The sequence below is a fragment of the Phaenicophaeus curvirostris genome, chromosome 1 (assembly GCF_032191515.1).
Source record: "Phaenicophaeus curvirostris isolate KB17595 chromosome 1, BPBGC_Pcur_1.0, whole genome shotgun sequence".
In the NCBI taxonomy this organism is placed as follows: domain Eukaryota; kingdom Metazoa; phylum Chordata; class Aves; order Cuculiformes; family Cuculidae; genus Phaenicophaeus; species Phaenicophaeus curvirostris.
The window spans coordinates 39883250-39905756 of NC_091392.1; the positions used below are offsets into that span (position 1 = coordinate 39883250).

The following is a 22507-nucleotide window of genomic DNA, read 5'->3' on the forward strand; positions in this document are numbered from 1 at the left end:
GAAGTGGCTGAACTGAACATGAGAGGTGATTTATTTGTTTATAGGTTGCTACTTCAATCCATTAGGTTCTTCCTGTGCACACAGTTGCAACAAACAAATGGCTGCATGTCAACAGCTAAGGAGAACATATTTAGGGCCCACAGGACTGTAATTCAGTCTGTAATTCAGAACTGTGTTCAGTTCTGGGCCCCTCATCGTAAGAAGGATGCTGAGGCTCTGGAGCGAGTCCAGAGAAGAGCAACGAAACTGGTGAGGGGGCTGGAGAACAGGCCTTATGAGGAACAGCTGAGAGAGCTGGGGTTGTTTAGCCTGGAGAAGAGGAGGCTGAGGGGAGACCTCATTGCTCTCTACAACTACCTAAAAGGAGGTTGTGGAGAGGAGGGTGCTGGCCTCTTCTCCCAAGTGACAGGACAAGAGGGAATGGCCTCAAGCTCCGCCAGGGGAGGTTTAGGCTGAACATTAGGAAAAAAAATTTCATGGAAAGGGTCATTGGGCACTGGCAGAGGCTGCCCAGGGAGGTGGTTGAGTCACCTTCCCTGGAGGTGTTTAAGAGATGGGTTGACGAGGCTCTGAGGGGCATGGTTTAGTGTTTGATAGGAATGGTTGAACTCGATGATCCAGTGGGTCTTTTCCAACCTGGTGATGCTATGGTCCTATGAATTCCATGCACATATGCTAGCAAAGCCAGGCTCAGAGTCAGTCCTGTGGTTCTCTGTCCCCAGCCACTGTCTCATGCTCTCATTTGCACACATAGGATGAAATAGGTGGATGATACATCCCTTGAGAACTGACTTGAGCCAAATAAAGGCGAAATCTATTTTTCAGCTGGGTAGGTTCCCCAGTCCTGTTTATTGTAAAGTTGAAAGAAAACATCTGTTGTCTGCCAGAAGGAAATGGAGACATGAGACGGGAGATTGTAGGTAGGCCCATGAGGCAGGGGACTACTCTTGGAGGCAAAGCCAGCTGATGCTAAACCAAAATGTTTGTTGAACAATGAATTAAGGCAAGTGATGGCAAGTCTGTTTAAGCAGTCCTAAGCACCTTCTGGGTACCAGCCCCATCTTTCAGGCAGCTTCTTCTAAGTCTTCCTGTCTCCTGTTTGTGCAGTTGGGGAACTGACTCAGCTGAAAAAAAGTGCAGGGTTTATGTGGGGATTTGGGATTTGCAACCTGTTCGCTATGGGACCTTCCAAACATCTGCCCTCACGAAGAAAAGAACAGGATCCAACTGCTGATGGTGGGAAGAAGGTGGGAGTTGTTTAAGCTGGCGTTGCCACTAAAGAAAAAGATCAGCAGGCTGAGGGAGAAATGCATTTGTTAATATGAGAAGGGCAGTTATTGTTGTTATAAACACTGTGGGGTTTATAAACAATTGGCTTAAAATTCTGTATCTTGAATTGAAAAGATTTCTCTTTTTCCAGTGAGAAAGCCAAAGCATTCATTCAGATGTGCTGAGAGTCTGTTTCATAACTCACATTTTCAGTCACTGGGCTCGTCATTACTATTTTTAATTCTCTCCTATGGCTGTTGTGTTTCTTCTGACTCTTGCTACTTAGTCATATATGAATATATATTTTTTTTTTTGCAAATTCTATTTTTTTTTCTACTTTGTTTCATTCACTGGAGCACTTGATCTATTTCATCCTTGCACTAGAAAGATTAGATTCTGTTAATCATACAGGGGAGAAAAAGTAAAATAACAAGAAAAAGGCTGTGATTTGGAAAGTGAGATTTATGCTCTGATATTTGGCTTTTTAAATGTGTGACATTCTCTTTGCCTTAAGGTCCTTTCCAACCCAAACCATTCTATGAGTCTATGATCATATAATGAAAGAAGCAGACTGAAATTGATATAAGATACAGGAATAGTTTCCTAATTACTGTACTCTCTGTGGCAAATAATCTGACTATTTTCTTTTTCAGGAGGATGAACAATCTTTGCTTTTCATGAGACATGGTTGTAATGGTAATGGCATGGTAATGACTTGCCATATGATTTCTTGATTGTAGTAGTAGAAGAGGAAACGTGCCTGAGAATTCCTTGTCCTCTGCCCTTGATTTAAACTTCTCAATCTTTAAACATATTTCTAGGCTCTGTCTTGGAGTTATCTTGCTTACCTATTTATGAAGCTGGTTAAAATGACAGAAAATGAATGCTGGAATCATGGGGAATGTTTACAGTCCAATGAGATGTAAGTTAGTACTCTAGTCATTGCATTTACACTTGCTACCCACAAAGTAATTTTTATATTGACATCCTGTGTGAGAGATTGATTTACATGTAATATATAATTCTGGTCAGCTGATCAGTTTCCTGTAACGGTGAAGAAGCCAAAATTGACACCATTCAATGTAGATCCACCATGTAACAGACTCTTACCTATCATGAGACCTATCTGTGCAAAATAGATATCTGGTGTAATCATATACTGGTGTGAGCTGTGCAGAACTGCTGTCACACTCTGAAGTCATCCATTATTTTCAGAAGGCTTTGCCTGCCCCATCTGCCCAGCCTCTCAAAAATAGGATTATATTAATAACTTTATGGTAGGCATTCTATGTTGAAATATGTTCCTACTATATTGGCATTTTCGTCCATACAATAAATGTCCACCATGATATGCAATAGAACACTGCATTCACTAAATTTAGAGGAGAGATTCTCAGTCTTAAATTATTCACCAGAATCTTTTTTATTTTTGTCAATATCAGCTAGCTTTTAAGTAGTAAATGAATTGCTGAATAGATCTAAAGAAGAGCTTGTCAAGTGACTGGTATTTGAATTCAATAGCTTTATCAAAGACGAGATTCCAGCAGAAATGAAGGAGTTCTTTCTTCATTTGTCACCCTTAATAACTGAGACTGAAGCAGAGTTATAAATTACATCTTTCCCCTGATGGGAGCTATTCATGGTGGATAAGTGTTTGTTACATTATGGCATTATCCCTGCTATTGATGTTTTTTTATGCTCACTTACCCAGACTTCCTGTGCTGCAGATTTTAATTCCATATGGAGGTACAATGGCATAAGAAGTGATCTGTGCTGGTGCAATGAGAAATCTCTTATGAATGGATTATGATAAAGTTGTACTTTCATAGCAACTAGGGAAGCTATGAAATTAACAATTGATTGCCTTACTTTTCAATTAGTCTTAACACTGTGACAGGAATATTACTGCTCTGCTTCTCTGCCTTGCTAATGAGGGAAGACTCAGCTACTGGGAGAGATTTTAGCATCATGTCCTATCTTCATTAGGTGCTAATTCTGTATTAAACGTGGGTTTTCTCCTTCAACATGGGAGGCATTGTTGAATCTAAAGCAACTATCAGAGCCACACATGAAAGCACTGTCATAAGCTACCTTGGTGGCTTTTTATCAGCTATTAGTGCCAGGTGGATTCGCAAAATGCATTTACTCATGCAAAGAAGGAATCAATCGGTGTTTTAACAACAACCCACAAGCCTTCTGGGCACTCATTCCCACATACTGCTTATCTGTGCTGGCTCACTCTTTGTCTCATTTGACTGAAATGGGAGACGTAAAACCTTTTCTTAGTCTCTGTTAACCCAACCTGCGTACAGTCTCCTAATTTTCATTCATCTCTACATTTTAAGCAGCAGAGCAGTGGGCCTTCAGAAACCCAAATGTTTTTATACTGGTTGCTTGACAGCAGGAATGTAACAGATGCCTGCTGTCAGTCTGAGCTGAAGGGAGCAAAACCTGATACTTTAATGATGAAGGAGGAACACTGAACATCAAGGTGCCAATGTTTGACCAGAGGTTGGAGGATCTGAAGATCAGTATAGAGAAGAGATAAAGGGGCTGATAAAGGGGTAGTGGATGGAAATGCAGTGGTAAAAAGTGCAGTGATTAAAAAGGCTGCACACTGACATCCATGGGAATATGGGACAAGGGCAAAGGTATCCATGTTGAACATGTCATCTGCAAAGACCAGTCAGACAACGAATGGACAAAGAGCACAGAAGCAGGAATATAAGTGGCCTTACCTTGCCCTGGAAAAAAGGTCAACTATGATCTACAAGATGTGTGTCACATATAGAATATAAGTAGCACAGATTAGGACTCAGTGTGTCAGGACAGGAAGATGGAGACAGTTGTCTCTATTCTTGTTTCAAAGGATGGTTTGAAACATAAAGGGTGTGCTTCAGCTTGAAAGCTCACCTTTGGATAGCACCATTGCTTATTTGCCAATGGATTTCCCATTTTCTTTTTCTTTCATCCCAATCAATGTTCAGAATGTTTAGTTCAGTTATGAGAGGGAAGAAAACACAATTTATTGTTCGGTAGGTAGGTTTCCTGTGTGACTACAGTTGTAGTTCTAAGTTTGTAGAGTGGCTCTGCTAAGTTTGTAGATGCCACTTCCCTCTATTATGTTCTGGGATCCCTTTTTCATTCATGCACTTCAAAATAGTTGAATAGTGGACAAAGAGGAGGAAATTTAGCACTTCATAGCGGGTGAATTTTTCAAAATGAGAAGCATTTGTATGCAGACATAAATGTTGTGTCCACCTCTTAGTCAAATCTAAATTGCTAAGTGTTTGAATGTTGAAACCACTTATCTATTTAGACAACCTGTAGGGTATCATGCACCAGACCATTGCCTAACTCATTTGATTTCATTCTGGAGAGGAATAAGAAAGAATGTTTCACTTGCTAAGACTTCCAGTCAGTAACTCCCTAGTAAGAAAACATCTCTTTTGAGCCTCTGTGGTTTGCAGTCCCTTTCTTGTCAATTAATTGCTTGAGCTCTTGTAGTGCAAGGATAGAGAAAGATTTCTGTGATACAAATAGAAGGTGTCACCTCATACATTGTAAATAAAGTTTTGGTTTTTTTCCTTCCACCGTAGTATGGGAGGGTGAAGTCTTATGGTATAACACAGCAGATCTAAAGGTAACTGTCACATGAAAAATCTTGCTTCTCTCATTTCTCCCTCTCTTTCTCTCTTCCTACTATTTCTCTGGTCACCAGCAGCACAATTCTCCCCTTCTTCTTTTCCAGCAGTCCTCTTGCTCTTGGAGGGACAGTTCAGCTCACGGAACACACAAAAACCTCAACGTGAGCAAGTGAATAGTTTTCTGAGCAGTTAGTAAGCCAGATCAGCTCAGATGAGCTGCCAAGCCATGCCAGGGATGGGGCAGGAATGCACAGAAAGGAATGGCGGAGGAGGCAGCCCAACCTTTGTAGCAATAAGATTTTGACTCTAAGATCTGGCCAGCTGCAATGTGAAACCTTACCTGAATGGAAGGTTGCAGTAGTCTGAAAAGAACACAGCATAACCACTGTCTTCTCCTGTCTGGCCTATCCACCTCCTTTACTTCAACAACTGTTTTGAATAATTAGAAGTTAAATTTAACTCCACATTTCTTCCCTGAGGTTAAGTCCCTCTAAGAATAATTCTCAACACACAGGGCATTAACAGCAGAACAAGCAAACAACAGGAGCCGGTGGACCTCAACACAGAACAAAGGTGAGACTAATGTGTCTTCTGATCCCTAGGAGTGGGTCTTTCTTTCTATTATATTTGCAAATACTTTTACCAAATCAGGGGAGTTACTTTTTAAGCGTCAAAAATTTTCAGTGCAAGTGGAAAAGAAACAATGCTTATTTTTGTAACATGCACATTAGGATCATGTCCACATACAAAGCAACAACCTCAGTGCACCATACAGCAGCCCAAACATATGACTTTGTCTTACTTTCCAGGTGCTCTGAGTGTGTCAAAGAAATTGTATTCTTCACCTTCTTTGCTCTGGCAGCTGTATTGCTTGATGTGGCTACGTACAGCCTCAGGGCAGGCATGGAACATGACAGAAGCATGCTGACATTGCAAGAGTGACCATGCTGTAGAAAAGTAGGCTAGTACATGTGGATAAGCTCTGATTAATTTCCTCAGGGACTGGCAAAAGTTAAGGGTTTTTGCTTTGCGCCTCATGCCTTGTGCAGCAAGTACATTATTTCTCTGCCTGACAAGTGATGCTGGAAAGATAAATAATTTATGTAGCACTCTTTTGCTACAGTTACTATATCTTAAACTGACTAACTCGTTGAGGTGAGTTATCAAAGGGGTGAGTATGGGCATAGTCACCTTTCTATGCAGAGGTAGCATTTCCAAGCTGGAACTGGGGAGGTGGTGTGCAGTTTGAAGGTGTTGGTATTGTAATGAGTCCCTGTCACACTGCTGTCCTTGCTGTTTCTGTGAATAGACTTCAGCACATTTCTGTATCAAAAAAAGATGCTCATTTAACAGTTAAAATCAACTGTGTTTCACTATCTCATGTAGCACTATTCTGCTTCCAGTGTGATGTCCTTGGAGGATATTGCTTTTAGAGCACTTTAACTACAGGCATTTCTCCTCCACTAGATTCTTAACAGACAGGGATTAGGATGCGGTGCTTGGCTGAAACTGTCCTGCTGACAGATTGCAGTGACCTTGCTGTGACTTCTGTTCTGATCTCAGTGGCACTGCTGGAATTCGACATACTAGAACATGAGATACTGGCTCCATTATGCCACTAATTGGCATCCAGAGCATTGTGTTCCTGCCTCCTTCACCATCTGATGCAGGTGGCAGATAGTTCTAATTTATCTTTGCCATGTGATTTAGCAGGTTTAAGTCTCTATCATCAGCCATTTGATGCCTTTCATGTGGCTGTCTTTATCATATGCAGGCGTAGAGCTTGACACAGGCTTATACTGTAAGCATGGCTGGTCTCATTATCTTATTGCTGTGTGCTTTTTGCAAATGGGGGGAAATTGTTTGCTTACCAAATGTGGATAAAAACCACTAAATGATTTTCTCATGTGTCTTTTGAGGCCAGCCTTGAACTATTTCCTTTATTTATCAAATGTACAGTAACATTGTATTTTATTTCTGCAAGGTTATTTAATTTTTGGACTGCATAGATTGGCTTTTATTTCCATTTAGTGGTAGTGTGGAAGGTTACACAGTAGGAAAATTAATATCCTTACTCAAAATACTTTTCTTTGAATAGCAATTTTTGCTTTGTAATGATAATTTTTTTGTCCAATAACCACAAAGCTGGACTAAAGGACCAACTTTCTTTCCCCATGGGGAAAAAAAAAAAGACAGTAGTTTTCCAAAGTCCCATTTTGTCAGTCATACAAGTTGGAATATCATGCTATTGATTTAATCAGTAGGGAAGTTTATGACACTGAAGAATATGACTTGCAAATGCCTTGGTATCAAGAGAGAACAAATAACAGATCTGGCCAGGAGGGAGCATAGAGGGTAGTTGTAAGCAGTGGACTGCCTGACACAAGTAACAGAAAGATAAGTTGTGGATTTATTACTGCAGCTCTGCCAGCTGAAATGAATAGTTATTTATTTCTGGCACTGGTTAGACAGCAATGGCTAAATCTACAGGGGCACTTCAGCATTGTCAAAGTGGCACTTACCTTGCAGAGTCCTGGCTCCCTGGATGGAATTCACAGCCTACTGTTACTGTTAGACACCATAGCTCCGAGACAATGTGTGGAAAGGCAGGTGTCTTAGGGCAAGATGCAAAGCAGTTTGCAGCTACCTAAAATATCAGACATGAAGTGATGAATTGCACAGCAGGTTTGAACCTTACTTCTTTCTCCTGGTTCATCCTAGGCTGTAGGAGTGTGCCTAGCCTAAATAAGAATCCATATACTCTTTTTAGGTATCCAAGTGTGCCCTTTAAAAGTGGAGTAGATGATCACTGGTGCATAGAAGCTAATGCATGGATAGCCTGTGGACGGCTGGGAACAATACCCTGCTGGGGAGGCTATTTCTCATCCTAGATTCAAAGACTGTTCATACATTTTACATTAGCCTGCCCACAAGGCTCAGTACCCCATCAGATGAGTCCTATGCAGACACAAGAATTCCCAAATCTCAGAAATAGAGTAAGGGAATTGATAGGAGAGGTTGCCAGTCAAACTAAAAAGCAAGTATCAGTGTAGGTATGAATGCAACTCACATCCCTGAATTGGTTTATTATAACTATGCCACATTTCTCCTTTCTCCGTGCAGGGAATATTTGGCAAGATATAGAAGAGGATTTCTGATAATATTGACAAGGTGAGTTAATGACTCAAACCATACTAATGAGGCTACTCTAGAATGGAGTTCAAACAAGAATGTTGGATTTAATGCACAGGAGTTGTTAAGGACCAAGCTCTGTCTTTTACACTTTCATCTCACTGATTATTTTTAATGGCCTACAGAACCTGACAGATCTGAACAAGCAGCTACTCTTCATTGGGAAACACTGAAGATCATAGAATCATAGAACAGTTAGGGTTGGAAGGGACCTTAAAGATCATCTAGTTCCAGCCCCCAGATGATTGATTTCCTGATTTTACTGGCTCCCTTTTTCAGCACAGGTGCACATAACTAAAGGCAGATTTATTTCTTCAATGAAGATATTGCAGAGATAGGTTGGTAAAAAGCTTCTCTTTTCCTTGACCTTAGACACATGTCCTAAATTGCAGATAGGATATCCCACAGCAGAGGTTATCATCTGCTGCGGACAGCAGTTACAGTTCACAGAGCTTTTTCAGAATGATTATACAGCTGAATTTAAAGCTTCAGATGACTCTGTTGAGTGATGAAAAACTACTGCCCAGTACTTTGATGACTTCAGAAAAGACTCTACATGCAGTTTACCTATTTGTTTTTCCTAGATCATATTATGATCGGAAGACCATGTTGGTTGCTATGCTGGTTTCCTAGAACAACAAGTTTCTCTGTGGTATTTTGGTTTTGTTACTTATTGAAACAAACTTACTTAGGTATTTTTATTGTTCCCTTTTTCATTGTGTACAAGCTCCTCCTAAGTATCTGTTGATTTCTCAACACAATTTCCTTGGCATTTCTCACATCATGATAAGTATTTGCAATATAGAGGACAAAGTATTCTTTTTTTTTATTACAAAGTAACAGTCTTAATCAGGAGACAGTTGCCAAATCATTGTAAATTGAAGGATTTTTTCTGAGGTAACGTACACAGCATTGTACTTCAGAAACATGCCACGTTAAAACCTATCGAGGTATCACAAGATGGCCTGATTTTTTTTTTTTTCTAGAGGTTGGTTAGTCTTTTTTTTCAATAGGTTAGGTCTCTTAGAGGTTAGGACCTCAGGCAGTTCCACAGTATGAGGCAGAGTCAGATAAAGGGGTTCTTGCTTTCTTCTAGTACCCCCACATACTCTTTCCTTCTCCTGCACTGCAAGAAACTAGCTCCTCAATCAGACAACACAGAAGTCATGAATCAGATCAAAGAACTAATCCATGTTAAAAAACAACCTTTGTTTTATTTTTAACTCAATCTAGCTCCTTTGTGGAGTTCATGGCAGGGTCTCTGAAGTAGTGATGCAAGAGTGGTGTTTCATAGTGCAACTGTGAAGGACCTGTCTGACCAATGGGAGGCAAAGGTAGAGCTCCAGGATGGGTTGTTTCTGCCAAAAAATTGTTGCTATGGAACTATGGTCTGAGATTTCCCATCGTCCTTAGAAAGAGCAACATCTTTTTCTTGCTTCCTTAGCCTTACTTAAAAGGGACTTGAGACCTGCACAACTAATATTTAACTTTTTTTTTTCAATAAGGCCATTGTGAGAGCATTCTGGGTTCACTCTGTGTGCAGATTAAAGTATTTTATTCAGTTATTAGCCACTTTAGTCTGGAAAGCACACTGGTTATTCCCTACTTTCTATCTTCAGTTGTTGCTGAAGCAGTCATTTTTATTGAACTGCTTAAGCATAGCATGACCAAAGGTTGAGAAGCTATAAAACCATAGGTAGCTAAAAATTGTCCAACCTAAAGACATATTTGAGGAGTGATAACCTATGATCAATAGCTTTGCAAGTGGAATGACAGACTCAGTTAATCATTGTGAATAGTGTGCTCTGGAGAGTTCAAATATTGTTACCAAGGAGTGGTCCAGGCCACCCCTCATTAGAGTGATGAAACTGCTTTACTTCAGAGGGTTGAGGCCAAACCTTCAAGGTACAACCAGTTAGCCTGCATTGCTGAGGTGTAGGCTCTTCCCTCACTCTTGGCAGAAAAGCAAACCAAACATAGTGCTGGCTAGAAGCCCCATCAAATGGCACTTTCCGTAGACCAAATCATAATCCTGTGATCCAAAGGAGAATTCTTCACTTCTGTATGGACTGTATGGTACCAGGCCTTGGTACCATGACTGTTCCTGCCCGACATACCCCTCCTGGGTCACCCAGTGTTACAAATTTGAGCCAGATGACAGATGGGCATGTTTTCACATTTCTGTTGAATGTATTCTGATGTGGATATTGGCTTTGTGAGTTTATTCAGGTTTGACAGTGGCTGTGCAAAGACAGGCAATGCTTTATCTGGCATAAAAGCTGCCAGTGCAAAATTAATCCATCAAAAATGCTTTATTGCATTTGAACCAGTGAAGTGAATTTATACTGGATGAGGGCCTAATGTTCCATGGCCTTTTCACTTCTGGGTCCATTTCCTGTTGACTCAGAGGAGAATTTATCACACTGTTAAAGATTTGTAGACCAGAAAAAATGGAACCAGATGAATTTGGAACAAGAAGTACTGAGGACAGTTCTTGGACAGCTGGAAAGGAGGTGGTTTCGGAGCTGATGACCAAGAAACATCATGAAAACAATGCTGTGAGGAACTATATAGAACAAGGGATCTCTGGATTCATAAAGATAGCTCTAGAAAGGCCTCTTACTATGAACGAAAGCAGAAGGTGGGCGTGCCATGAATTTCAGCGTGCTCTCTGCTGCTGAACAGATTTGCCCCAGAGTAACTCCTCTAAGGGATACTGCTCAAAACACCCTACTTCATTGGTTTTATCAGGTCAGGGATGATGTAGCCCGTTACTGTTATTTGTGTGAGGAGGTGTGTACATCCATGTGTACAATCACAGGCAAGACCATGTCATTGTCTGAGAAACTTGATACCTAAGTCTAGTCAGGCATGATTTGTACTTTGAAAGCTCAAACTGAAAGCACTACTGGTAAAAAGAGTTCAATTACTGTCCTTGAAGCCTGATTATGACACAGCACTGCCTGGGATCTACAGCTATTTGCTGTCTACCGTTCCCTGCTCTCTAAAAATAGACTGAGATAGAGGCCATGTAAACTGAAAGCATAAAAAGGCAAGATTCGTTTTGTTGTTTGTTTGGTTTTTTTTCCAAGGGAAAAAGGCAAAGGCATAAAATTCAGACACAAGACAAAAGAGTACAGTGTGTTGCCTTCAGAGGAAAACATTATTAAATGTTTACTCAAAGCCTAGAGATTCCCAGATACATTTACCTAGAAAAGGAAAATAAATTAAAAAAATCAAGTCAGGAATAACTTTTTGTAAATAGGCTAAGCATCTCACAAAATCACTCAACCTGCCTGGAAAATGTTGTAATCTTCACTTCAGGCTGGCCCACCCTTCCCTCCTCACAGACAAAGGCTCTTGGGAGAGGAGATATGACCAGCTCCTTTGCTGTGTAGGCAAGGAGAAACATGGCTGAGAAAGTATTATTCCTAATGCTCTATTTATAACCTTGAGAAGATCTCTACAACAACAGAAGTTACTGAATGAAGTTGGTCATGATGTTTTGACAGAATTTTTCTGCTAGAAAATGCTGGTTTGATGCAAAAGGGCCAAAGAGAATGATTTGATGTTGACGGTATTATAGTCTGAAAAAACTGGGGAAAATCTGAAAAAGGTCTTGGAAGGAAGACGTTTTTTCTTGTTTTTAAGCCTGCCGCTTTCCCCCCGGGACTTTTCATGTCAGGAAACAAGACTACTATCTCTTCCTTTTCTATTTTAGGACTAGCGGTTGAATTCTCGGTTCATCTCCTCTTTTTGACTCTTTATTGTTGATGCTTTTATGAAAAGGCTCTAAACAAACCAGGAGATAAGAGATGCTGTAAGTCCACAAAATCTAGAGTATTAAAGTATTAAAGTACTGCTTTTTTAAAAAAAAATTCTACTTCAAGAAAGAGAAATTCTGAAATAAAAGCAAAGTAATACAGTGGAATAGGGTACTGTAATTACTTATCCATTCTGTTTTGAATAAATTATTTTATACCATATGGCCTAAAATCTCAGATTAAAACTCTGTTTTCTTTGCTCTCCATAACTTCATCCCTCCTCTGTGCTCCTAAACCTGAACTGCTGGATGTAGTGACAGCCAGAGAAATGTCATTGCATATCATATCCTCTCATTAACTTAATTAGTTTCACTGAGAAAAGGTCTTGGGACCTGCAAGTACCAACCTGGTGATTTGCCTGTTTTCTCAGTGATGGCTCCTTATGATGCCAGTGCATAAAATGGTATGGGTGATAAATATTTTTGCAGAGACAGTTTTCATGGCTCTCTGCTTCATGACTCCTTCCTTGTCCATTCAGTATTAAGAATAAGAATAAAAATGAAACCATTAATTCTTTGCAGTCAGAAAAGACAGGGAAATACACACTTGCCTTCCTCACCACGTTCAGCAAGATTTTCAAGAGCTTCCCATGGGATTTTTGGAAATGGTTTGGCACTAGAGATCTTTAGTTGAATTTGGTGATTATCTCAGTCACTTAACTACCTGCTGTCACTAGCTGGCATTTCAGACTTCCTCTCCTCATAATACACTGCTGCTGGGATTACAGTGGCCTTCCTCTGTGCCTTCCCTTCTTTCCCTCACATTTGCCACCTCTTTTTGAGGACTGTCTTTTTCATGGTTTCACAGTTACACATGGGACTGCAGTGGCACTCTTGGGCTAGTCCCAGACGAGTTTGCTCTGGTCTCACAAGTCCAACGGGGTGGTACAGGGACAGTCTGCTGCTGGACACATAGCAGGTCTTCCTCCACAGCAGTGGACTGCTTTACAAGTGTACTGCCTCTGTCAGCTGTAGCAGATGTCTCCAGCTGTAAGCTGCTAGCGGTACTGCAGCTATGTCAAAGTCATACACATCACAAAAAGTCCAGCCTGCTGTCTTTATCCTGAAGATGATGAGAAGCAGATATTTTGACAGCTGTCAGACACCTAGATATTTCCTCCTGCACCATTGGCCAGCATAGAGTCAGGAGCAATTACTGTTGCTGCCAAGGAAGAACACAACTTCTTTTCCAGCTGCCGTCGTCAAGCCATGTGTGTTAGCATGGTGTGGCAACATCTTATGTAAATTTGCCATGCAGGAATGTGCCTAGCCACTGGAGGCGATCATACTGTGTAAAAAATGCTGGGCATCATTGCAACAGGATTTGTCAAATAACCTATCTGGAGAAAGTGTTAAGTTTCTAACTGGAATAGCTAAGAAGTAGAAGTACGAGGTGAGCAGGGGCAATAATAACCCCGGGTCACATAGCATGTTAGTAGCAGAGCTGGGGTGAGCATCCAGCATCCTAGTTATCAGGCTTTTTTTCCTATCACCTAATCCGTATGCTTTAGGTTCAGAGGGCTTATGCCTGCTTTAGATACAATTTTCCTGGAAAACATTGTCTCTACTTACCTCAAACTACATCACACCACACAGTTTGCACTTGCAGTGGCCACTCAGCATCTTGATTCTGGTGTTAAAACTGGCAAAGGGGAAGATGATATCCCCTTCGTCAAAGCTGGCTGGTGGAAAAAGGCACAAAGCCAACACCGAGTGCCAACTCTGATAGGATGCTGACGTATAAGAGGCTGGAGAACCATATAGAACTGCTTCTCTGGTTATATAACCTGGAACATTTTTTGTAAATGCTCAAACTGACGTGCATTGTCTTGACATGTGTTTGTCAGTGCCCTTGTTTTTCAGCCTTGCTGAAGACTCATTGACAGATGGCACTCAAGAGAGTGCTTTTTATAGGTGCTAGTGTCCAACTAGAGTTTCTGAAAGCAAAAGGTGTTTGGGGGTGGACAAACCTGACACACTGCCAAAGCGTTTTGCAAAAGGTGCTTTAGTGGTACCTCATACTCTTCAAAAAGAGGAGGTATGTGGGAGATGAACAAGGAACATGAACTCTCATGGATTTTGAGTCACCAGATGATTCTGGTAGAAGATGAACAGCATTTATGAAACAAAAAAATAAGAAAATAGGATTTCAAAAGGCATACCCTTTGTCCGGAGAAGGCAGGATTTGGGCAGTGACTATCTAATCTGGTATTCTGGAGAATGACTTCTTGTCAGCTTGTCCCAATTCTTGCCTGGAGACTAAATGTGTTATAAGTGAACCCAAAGGTAGGTTATCTAGTGCTTCCCTCTGTGGGACAGGGAGCTTGGAGCTGATGGTCACCTCAGCGCAGGCTGTGCCCAAACTGATCATAAAATCATATAATAACCAGGTTGGAAGAGACCCACCGGATCATCGAGTCCAACCATTCCTATCAAACACTAAACCATATCCCTCAGCACCTCGTCCACCCATCCCTTAAACACCTCCAGGGAAGGTGACTCAACCACCTCCCTGGGCAGCCTGTGCCAGTGCCCAGTGACCCTTTCTGTGAAAAATTTTTCCTAATGTCCAGCCTAAATCTCCCCTGGCAGAGCTTGAGGCCATTCCCTCTTGTCCTGTCCCCCGTCACTTGGGAGAAGAGGCCAGCACCCTCCTCTCCACAACCTCCTTTCAGGTAGTTATAGAGAGCAATGAGGTCTCCCCTCAGCCTCCCCTTCTCCAGGCTAAACAACCCCAGCTCTCTCAGCCGCTCCTCGTAAGACCTGTTCTGCAGCCCCTTCACCAGCTTTGTTGCTCTTCTCTGGACTTGCTCCAGAGCCTCAACATCCTTCTTGTGGTGAGGGGCCCAGAACTGAACACAGGATTCAAGGAGCGGCCTCACCAGTGCCGAGTACAGAGGGAGAATAACCTCCCTGGACCTGCTGGTCACGCCGTTTCTGATACAAGCCAAGATGCCATTGGCCTTCTTGGCCACCTGGGCACACTGCTGGCTCATGTTCAGTCGCTGTCAACCAACACACCCAGGTCCCTCTCCTCCAGGCAGCTCTCCAGCCAGACTTCTCCTAGTCTGTAGCACTGCACAGGGTTGTTGTGCCCCAAGTGCAGGACCTGACATTTGGTCTTGTTAAACCTCATGCCACTGGACTCTGCTTGCCCTGGGGGCCAGAAATAGTGGGGAGAGCAAGGTGCTGGTAACAGGCTCCATCTGCTGCCCTAGACTGGGGGAGTAATGAGACGGGTCTGGGTTCCATCCAGGGTGTCCATCTGGGAACAAAAGAAGATGAGGCCAGAGACAGGGTTGGAGACAAGGCTATACTGTGTATCTGAAGTCCAGGCAGGAGACAGGGCTAGAAGCTGGTGCTTGTATGGTAGTGCTAGCAGAAGGACTGATGGCTCTGGACAGGGCTGAGATGGGGTCCTGGTCTGTGGGCAGGGTGGTGAGAGAGGACCCAGGTGACGTTCATCAACACCAGTAAGGCCTCTTGGTGCACTTATTCCCCTGACACTTAGAGAAAAAGGTGTGTTGCTGCTATAGGATCATTCAGGTGCATTGACTGTCCACTTTTATTAAAATGAGGAATTAAAGGTGTTTTCAGGGGCAGGAAATGCCAAGAGTAGTTTGTTTCTGTTTATGACTTTGCAGACAGTCAGAGTCAGATAAAAGTAAACGATGGATTCCCTTTTACTTTGTCATTAAATCTTTTATTCAGTAGAAGTATCTGGATCTCAGTGTAGCTACTGGTGGCTACTGATTCTGGCTCTGGGCCTGAAGGATTTGCAGGTTCTGATTCCTTCCCACACTTTTGGGAGCCAGGGCATGAGTCCAGCCATGTTCAATTTCCAGTCTTCTGGTTGGCATGTGTTCCGGGTAGTGGAGACGCAGGCTTCCATTTGAGGTATTTTGGGATAAGATGACAGTCAAGGCTGAAAAACACAGTCAAGGGATTTATTAACCACAGACACCATGCTCTTTGCAAGTACCAGGGAGCTATACATATCCCTGAAACAATGCATCTCCATAAAGTACCTTTTGTGGAAGTCTGTGGCAGAGATAAATATAGAATCCATTTATTCTTGGAAGTGTTCCGTTGTGGAACGATCCTTTCTCTTCTGGAAGATATAAATCTACTTTGCCACAAACTTTAAAACTTCTGCAACAAAAGAAACAAGGGTGAAGAGCCAATAGTGGTTTTGGAAGACTTATTTGAGTAGGATCTTGTGTGCATTGAATGAGGTACAGGGTCCTTGCAAACCAATGGTATGTATTCCTGCAGTGAAGTATTGTAGAGCAAATACATTTTAGTGCAGGGGAGATAAAGACAAGTTAATGCAAGCAACTGCGTCATGCATAATTTCCCAATTATTTTCTGCAGCCTCAGATTTTTTCTTTTCTGTGACAGGTTTGTTGTGTGTCACTTCACAGGCCTTGAAAGGCAATTAGAAAATGCATCATAGTACAAAGCCTACTTTATTAGATTTTTAAACACTAAGAAGTGACTTCATCAACTTAGCAATGATACTCATGACCCATAAAAGCCATTTGAAGCCTTTAGATTAACTGGATATATTTTCATCCTTCTTGTGTGTCCTCATCAGAGTGGAGGGTGTTAGTTAGCCCACATCGTGTTTGCTACAGCAGGAGAATTGTGAGATGCATTCTCTGAAGGGGACCGTGTCCTAGTGGGTTTTGATTGTTCTGCCTTGCTTAGACAGCTTTTTCCTGTTCACCCTAACCTTGTCTTCTCAGTTCCAAAATTCAGTCCTGAAGATTCCTGCCCTAGGCTCCTCTCCTCTCCTCTCCTCTCCTCTCCTCTCCTCTCCTCTCCTCTCCTCTCCTCTCCTCTCCTCTCCTCTCCTCTCCTCTCCTCTCCTCTCCTCTCCTCTCCTCTCCTCTCCTCTCCTCTCCTCTCCTCTCCTCTCCTCTCCTCTCCTCTCCTCTCCTCTCCTCTCCTCTCCTCTCCTCTCCTCTCCTCTCCTCTCCTCTCCTCTCCTCTCCTCTCCTCTCCTCTCCTCTCCTCTCCTCTCCTCTCCTCTCCTCTCCTCTCCTCTCCTCTCCTCTCCTCTCCTCTCCTCTCCTCTCCTCTCCTCTCCTCTCCTCTCCTCTCCTCTCCTCTCCTCTCCTCTCCTCTCCTCTCCTCTCCTCTCCTCTCCTCTCCTCTCCTCTCCTCTCCTCTCCTCTCCTCTCCTCTCCTCTCCTCTCCTCTCACTACTCCCTGTGAAGCTTCAAACTTCTGTCCCCAAATAAGGGGATATAAAGGTTTCCAAAGAAAAAGTTTACCTGCATTTTAAAATGTGATTGAAATGTGAGGAAAGTTGCCTTTCCTTTGGATTAATTCTTACAAATTGTTGCACCATTTTGACTGATACTTTCTTAAACCGGATGTCCAACTATAAAATTTAAGCTACGGGGATGGAGATCTGGCAGAGTATTTAGAACTAAAAAAACCACCATGGAATGGGAATTGTCAGACAATGCTAATTATAGGTGTGGTGAGCAGCTGTGACAACCAACACAGCAATTTCTGCTGTCTCTCTCTCTGTTTTGCAATTTAATGCTCTTACGCTCTGCTGCCTAATTTTAGAGCAAACGCACACTAGCAATTCACAACCAGGTTATGCTTGTAACCATCTGGAACAGAGATTATCTTAAAATGGGAAGTAGAAGAAAAACTTTTCCATGTGGTTGTGACGCTGTCTGTTCTTGACCTCTCTAATGAGTGGAATTTAGGGAAAGCAATCATTAGAGGGAGGAGAGGAAGGAAATGCAGGGGGAGAAGGTGGAGCAGGACAGAGAGCCAGAGCTTCAGATCCAGCGGAGTCAGTAGGTGCATGGACAGAATTAGGACCAAAGATTTACAGCGAGTGACAAGCAGAGTCAGTGCGTGAATAAAACCAGTATCAGGGAGAGTAAGAAGCACTAGGAAGGGAGGAAGAATGTAAAAGATTACTTTGAAGAAGCAAAAATTACAAGAATGGATAAGACAGAATAGAAAAGAACTATGACTTGGGACTATTAAAACTAACCAATAAACATGCACGGTGGTCCAGCTCTGTTCAGAGGAGCTGGTATCTATCCCTGAAATTATGACAAGGAAGATCAGCTGCTACTTTTGAATTATAATGAGTATTTTCTCTGAATAAAGGGCAGATGGAGGAAGTCTGTCCGCAAAGTGTTGGACTGAAATCTATGCTTTTCATATAAAAATAATAAAAAAAATTTGCATTTTCATAGCTTTTTTGTGGTCCATTAGTACATGAATCCTGTCCAGTGGTTTTACTTAGTCCATCGTTCCTGCCTTCACTTTCCACATATGAAATCTATGATGAGGTTCTGCAGGGTTTTTGCTGAGAAGAGACTTCAGAGCTCAAAGATGCTTTGTGTATGTTTTGGGGTGTGGCAACAAGTAGTAATTTAAAATAACTACATTGTTTTTAGTATAGTCCTGTAATCAGAGCAGTATTATCTAACTGATCAGCATGAACAATAAAGATGGAGATATTTGTGCCTCAACTGTCATTATCAGTTGTTCATTTACTTTAAAGTCAACCCACTTTCAGATATCATAAAACCAGGTTACTTTACATCTGGATGGAGTAAATAACATGACAAAACTTTGTGTGGATGTGTTGTGTGACAGTCACTCTCAAAACACTATCATAATTCATCACAGTAGTAAGGTAAAGCAACAGCATGATTTGGAGGAGTTTGAGGAGAGCAGAGAAGAGAGGAAGAGGAAAGAAAGGGTAAAGGAAGGGATGGGAAAAGGAAAAAAAAAGAGATATTGTAATGATAGTTACATTCTCTTCTGAATCTATATTGAATCTTGTGGATAATATTTTGTGTGGCAGAAAATCACCACATCTCTCTTGAAAATAAAACCCATATAATTTCCTTTAAAAATGTTCATATTCACAGCAGAATCAGAAAAGAATATTAAGCAGGACTGTGTGGGAACCTGACCAGGGTCGTGTGCTCTAATGGCCTTAAACAATCTCTAGCTGCCTCGAGAATTACGGGGTTATAACTAGAGAAAACACACTGTTTAGAAGTTTGTATCTCTCTCTTCATTAGAAATGGATAAATTGAATCATAGTGCAGAATTATGCATCGTAACACTGTTTTTGAGATATGTCAAAAAGGAATGTCTTGCAAGTATTGAAAAAGTTCTGAACAATGGAAATCTTGGGGAGGAACAATATACGATTGGCTTGGATGCAGTGTTGCAAGAGCCTTAAGCTGGTTGGGGTATAACTCTCCTACTGTGAAGTTAAACCATGTTTAGTAGTCTGTTTGCCCACAGCACTGTTTTTCAGTCCCAGGAAAATAATTCAAATCAACTTTTATGATTCTGGAAAAAAAAATCTGGTATTCAGATTGGCTGAGAAAATGGACATATTTTTGAACAGGCTTCCATATCTTTCTGTAAGGTAGCAGTTGGCTTCCAACAGATAAAGCTGTGTAATTACTCACTCATGACTGAAATCAGAACTATATAGCTGAAACCTGTTACTTAATTAACATTCTTTCATATTTGGAACTATCAGAGTAGTAAATAGTTCTGAGTCTTCCAGAAAAAATAATGGCTGAATATCAGTAAAATCCACTATGTAATAATAGAAGTGCTTGCTAGCAGTAGATTAGCAATTTTGGAGAGCTGGCTTTGCCCCTCCTTTTTTGGATGTTCTTGAGAATGTTTCATCTCAAGCATCTCAGGCATCTTCAGCTGGAAACTTTACTGCTGATTTCGCTCACATAGTATGTTGTAGCTTTCACCTCAGTGGATTCACTAAAATGAATTAAGAGCTGTTTTGAAGAGATGGGCCTTCTGTTCCTAAAATATTTAATTTTTGCAGAGTTTTGATAGGTTGTCTGCTGTGTTTAGGGAGTTCTGACCTTCCCCCCCTCCCCCCCATTCTAGACTCATATATAAAAGAAGCTTACATTGCTCCCTTCAGGGCTTAACATGCATCATGTAAGGCATTTCTCTGGAATCAAAGTCAAGGCCTTTTCTGTGGACCATATTCCTAATTTAAAAAAAACAAAGGTGCTTGGCAGCACACTTATCACTCATCTTTCATATCTTGAAAAAAGGACAGTATCTTTGATTATGATCTAACCAGTATTATGAGTTATCTAGAATGGTTTTTCCTAAATGCTTATGAAAACTTAATTTTAGGATCATCGAGTACTGAATAATATGTAGCTATGACAAGTCTAGGTGATTTCCAAAATCAATGTTTCCAAAATCAGTTCTTATTTCACATGGTTTTTCCTGGTGCAGTCTTGTTTCTGCTCTGGACACTAAAGCCAGAGCCACCATCATACCGCTGCTCCTGATAGCTGCTCATATGCTCTGCCATATGTTGCAGATGTAGAAGTTGTGGTTTCTGTTATCTCATTTCAGGTAATTGGATTTGTGAGTTTGTTTTGGTCTCTTATTTTTTGGTAATTTTGCAACTTCAGAATTACATAATTGCTTGCAAATCAAACAAACTCCCTCTGTTTTAGAGACTTAAAGATTAAACATCCAAATAAAAACTGTCCTTCTTGAACTTCCTTTGCAATAAAAAGAAAGACAGTTTGACCTCCAGGGAGAAATGAATCTGATGGTAATCACGAGCTAGGTTAAGATGACTTGTCTTGAAGAGGCACTCAGTATTTTCATTGACTGTACGCAGAGTTGTGAATGACCACCCTACACTTTGGCATCTGAATTTTAAATTCCTGATTTTGAAAAGATGAATTCTGCCCTTCTTCTTACAAGTATGGATTTGAGTTTTTTTGTGGTGATACAAATATCTTGATGCTTCTTGTATTTGTTATTTTTCCATGAAAGAAATATAGATTGCTTGGAAGAAATCTTAGTTAAATTCAATATATCTATGTGGCAACCATGTATCTGTATAACTGGAGTACTCCATCTTTCTCTTTAGACTAATCAAAATGTGAAAAATCAATCCACTAGGATGAAAAGATAGATATATCATAACTCACAAAGTTATGTGCTAAGAAAATATTAAGTTATGGTGGATAAAGCATCTCAGAAATGTCAATAAAATGAGGCATTTTGTTTCTGGAGCAGGCAATGGAACAGAGGGTACAGTAAGACAGACGACAGAAGCTGATCTTTACTAAGCTTTTTTTCAACTGGCTTTAACACTTTCAATATGCAACTTCTGATTGTGTTTTGAGCTGTGCTTAACTTCAGATGGCATCGGATTAGAGAACTGAAAGACCTGTAGGACTCTGAGGCAACATCTAAGACACAGGCTGGTCATTGCAGCCTTTGTAGAGTAGTCTGGAGACGGCACAGAGAAGAGAAAGAACCAGACCCCTTATCGCATTGGAAACAATCTGCTTTTCTATTTAGCAATTGAAAATCACCTGTTCTTCTTTCTTCCAGGTTCCTGACAAATGAGATAAAAATCAAGGGGTAGCCGGAGGGTCACTGGCCTTGAGAAACACAGAAGTGCACAATGTCTGTTCGTTCTCTGGTCAGTTTGTGCTTTTGTGGAGATTACTCACTGTGCTGAAATGTTAGCAGGGAATCTGCTCAAGAGGAGAGGCAGGATCTGGATCTGCCCCAGATAGAGGGTTCAGAGATGATTATCCTGGGGCAGGAATGGGAATGAGAAGCCTCTGTAAGAGAAGGAGGAACAAAGGACTCCTGGTGGAAAAAAAACCCTGGTAGAACAACAAGAGAAATTCACAGGGTACCTCGTCACAAAATAAATAGCCCCTAGACAACTAGGGAGGAAAGGAGGTAGACTTCCTGCACAGGATTTCCTCAGCTTAGAGGTAGTTAGGAGTATGTGATCATTCTTCATGGGGAAAGAGAAGGACTTGAAACTGTCAAGAGCACTACAGAAGTGTATGCTGAAAAAGGGGGTGTGTATAGAATGTGTCCAGAGGTGTGTTGCAGGTATCCACACCTCAGGGAGCAACTATCCAGCTACCTTGTGTACAGTCACAGCAATGCAGCAGTGGCAGGGGTTTCACTGCGGGCTGAAAAGGCCAACCTGGTCCACAAATATGATCTGGGTGGTAGCAATACCTTAGGGGACTTCAACCATAAGACTTCCACAATCGCAGGATGAACAACCCTGACCACATCATTTCACTGTAGTGGAAACGTAAGTAAATTCCTAGGGAAGCCCAGATGTAATGACCAGTCCAGCTATAATAGGTGAAGAGCAGACTCTAGCTGTTAACTTAGTATTTTTTAACTACATCACTGTTTCCTCTGAGCTAGTAAGGAAAGCCATCTACACTTCCTGCCTTCACAGAATTTGATAAAAAGGTTAAAGGCTCTGTGATAAGGTAAAGTGCTTGTAGAAAAGACTGAAGGTTCCCAAAAAAATGTAGTAATGTGGAGAAAGTGAGGAAAAGGATCTGCATCTAGGGAGCTGCCACAGTGAAAGAATGTGGGGATTTTTACTTTTCGTTTTTTGTAACATGCAGGAGAAGTTTTAATATGTGCAAGCTATGTCTGTTGACTGAGTTACTGTAGGTCATGGAAATTCTTTCTTTCAAATAATAAATTATTCAAGACTGGGATTTGGAAAGTCCTGGGT

At 41.4% G+C, this 22507-nt stretch overlaps 1 long non-coding RNA gene across 3 annotated transcripts in view; it reads left to right on the top strand.

Annotated features, from left to right (window-relative positions):
• Positions 1 to 22507, top strand: part of LOC138719216 (uncharacterized) — a 69294-nt gene that overhangs the window by 41794 nt on the left and 4993 nt on the right. Inside the window, exons 1-3 of one of the 3 annotated variants that reach the window (XR_011337186.1) lie at positions 2028 to 2191; positions 5431 to 5489; positions 8040 to 8087. This is a non-coding gene — a long non-coding RNA (uncharacterized lncRNA). Of the gene's footprint in view, positions 1 to 2027; positions 2192 to 5430; positions 5490 to 8039; positions 8088 to 22507 lie in introns of those variants that run through there. The other 2 variants (XR_011337188.1, XR_011337187.1) reach the window with 2 other exon arrangements.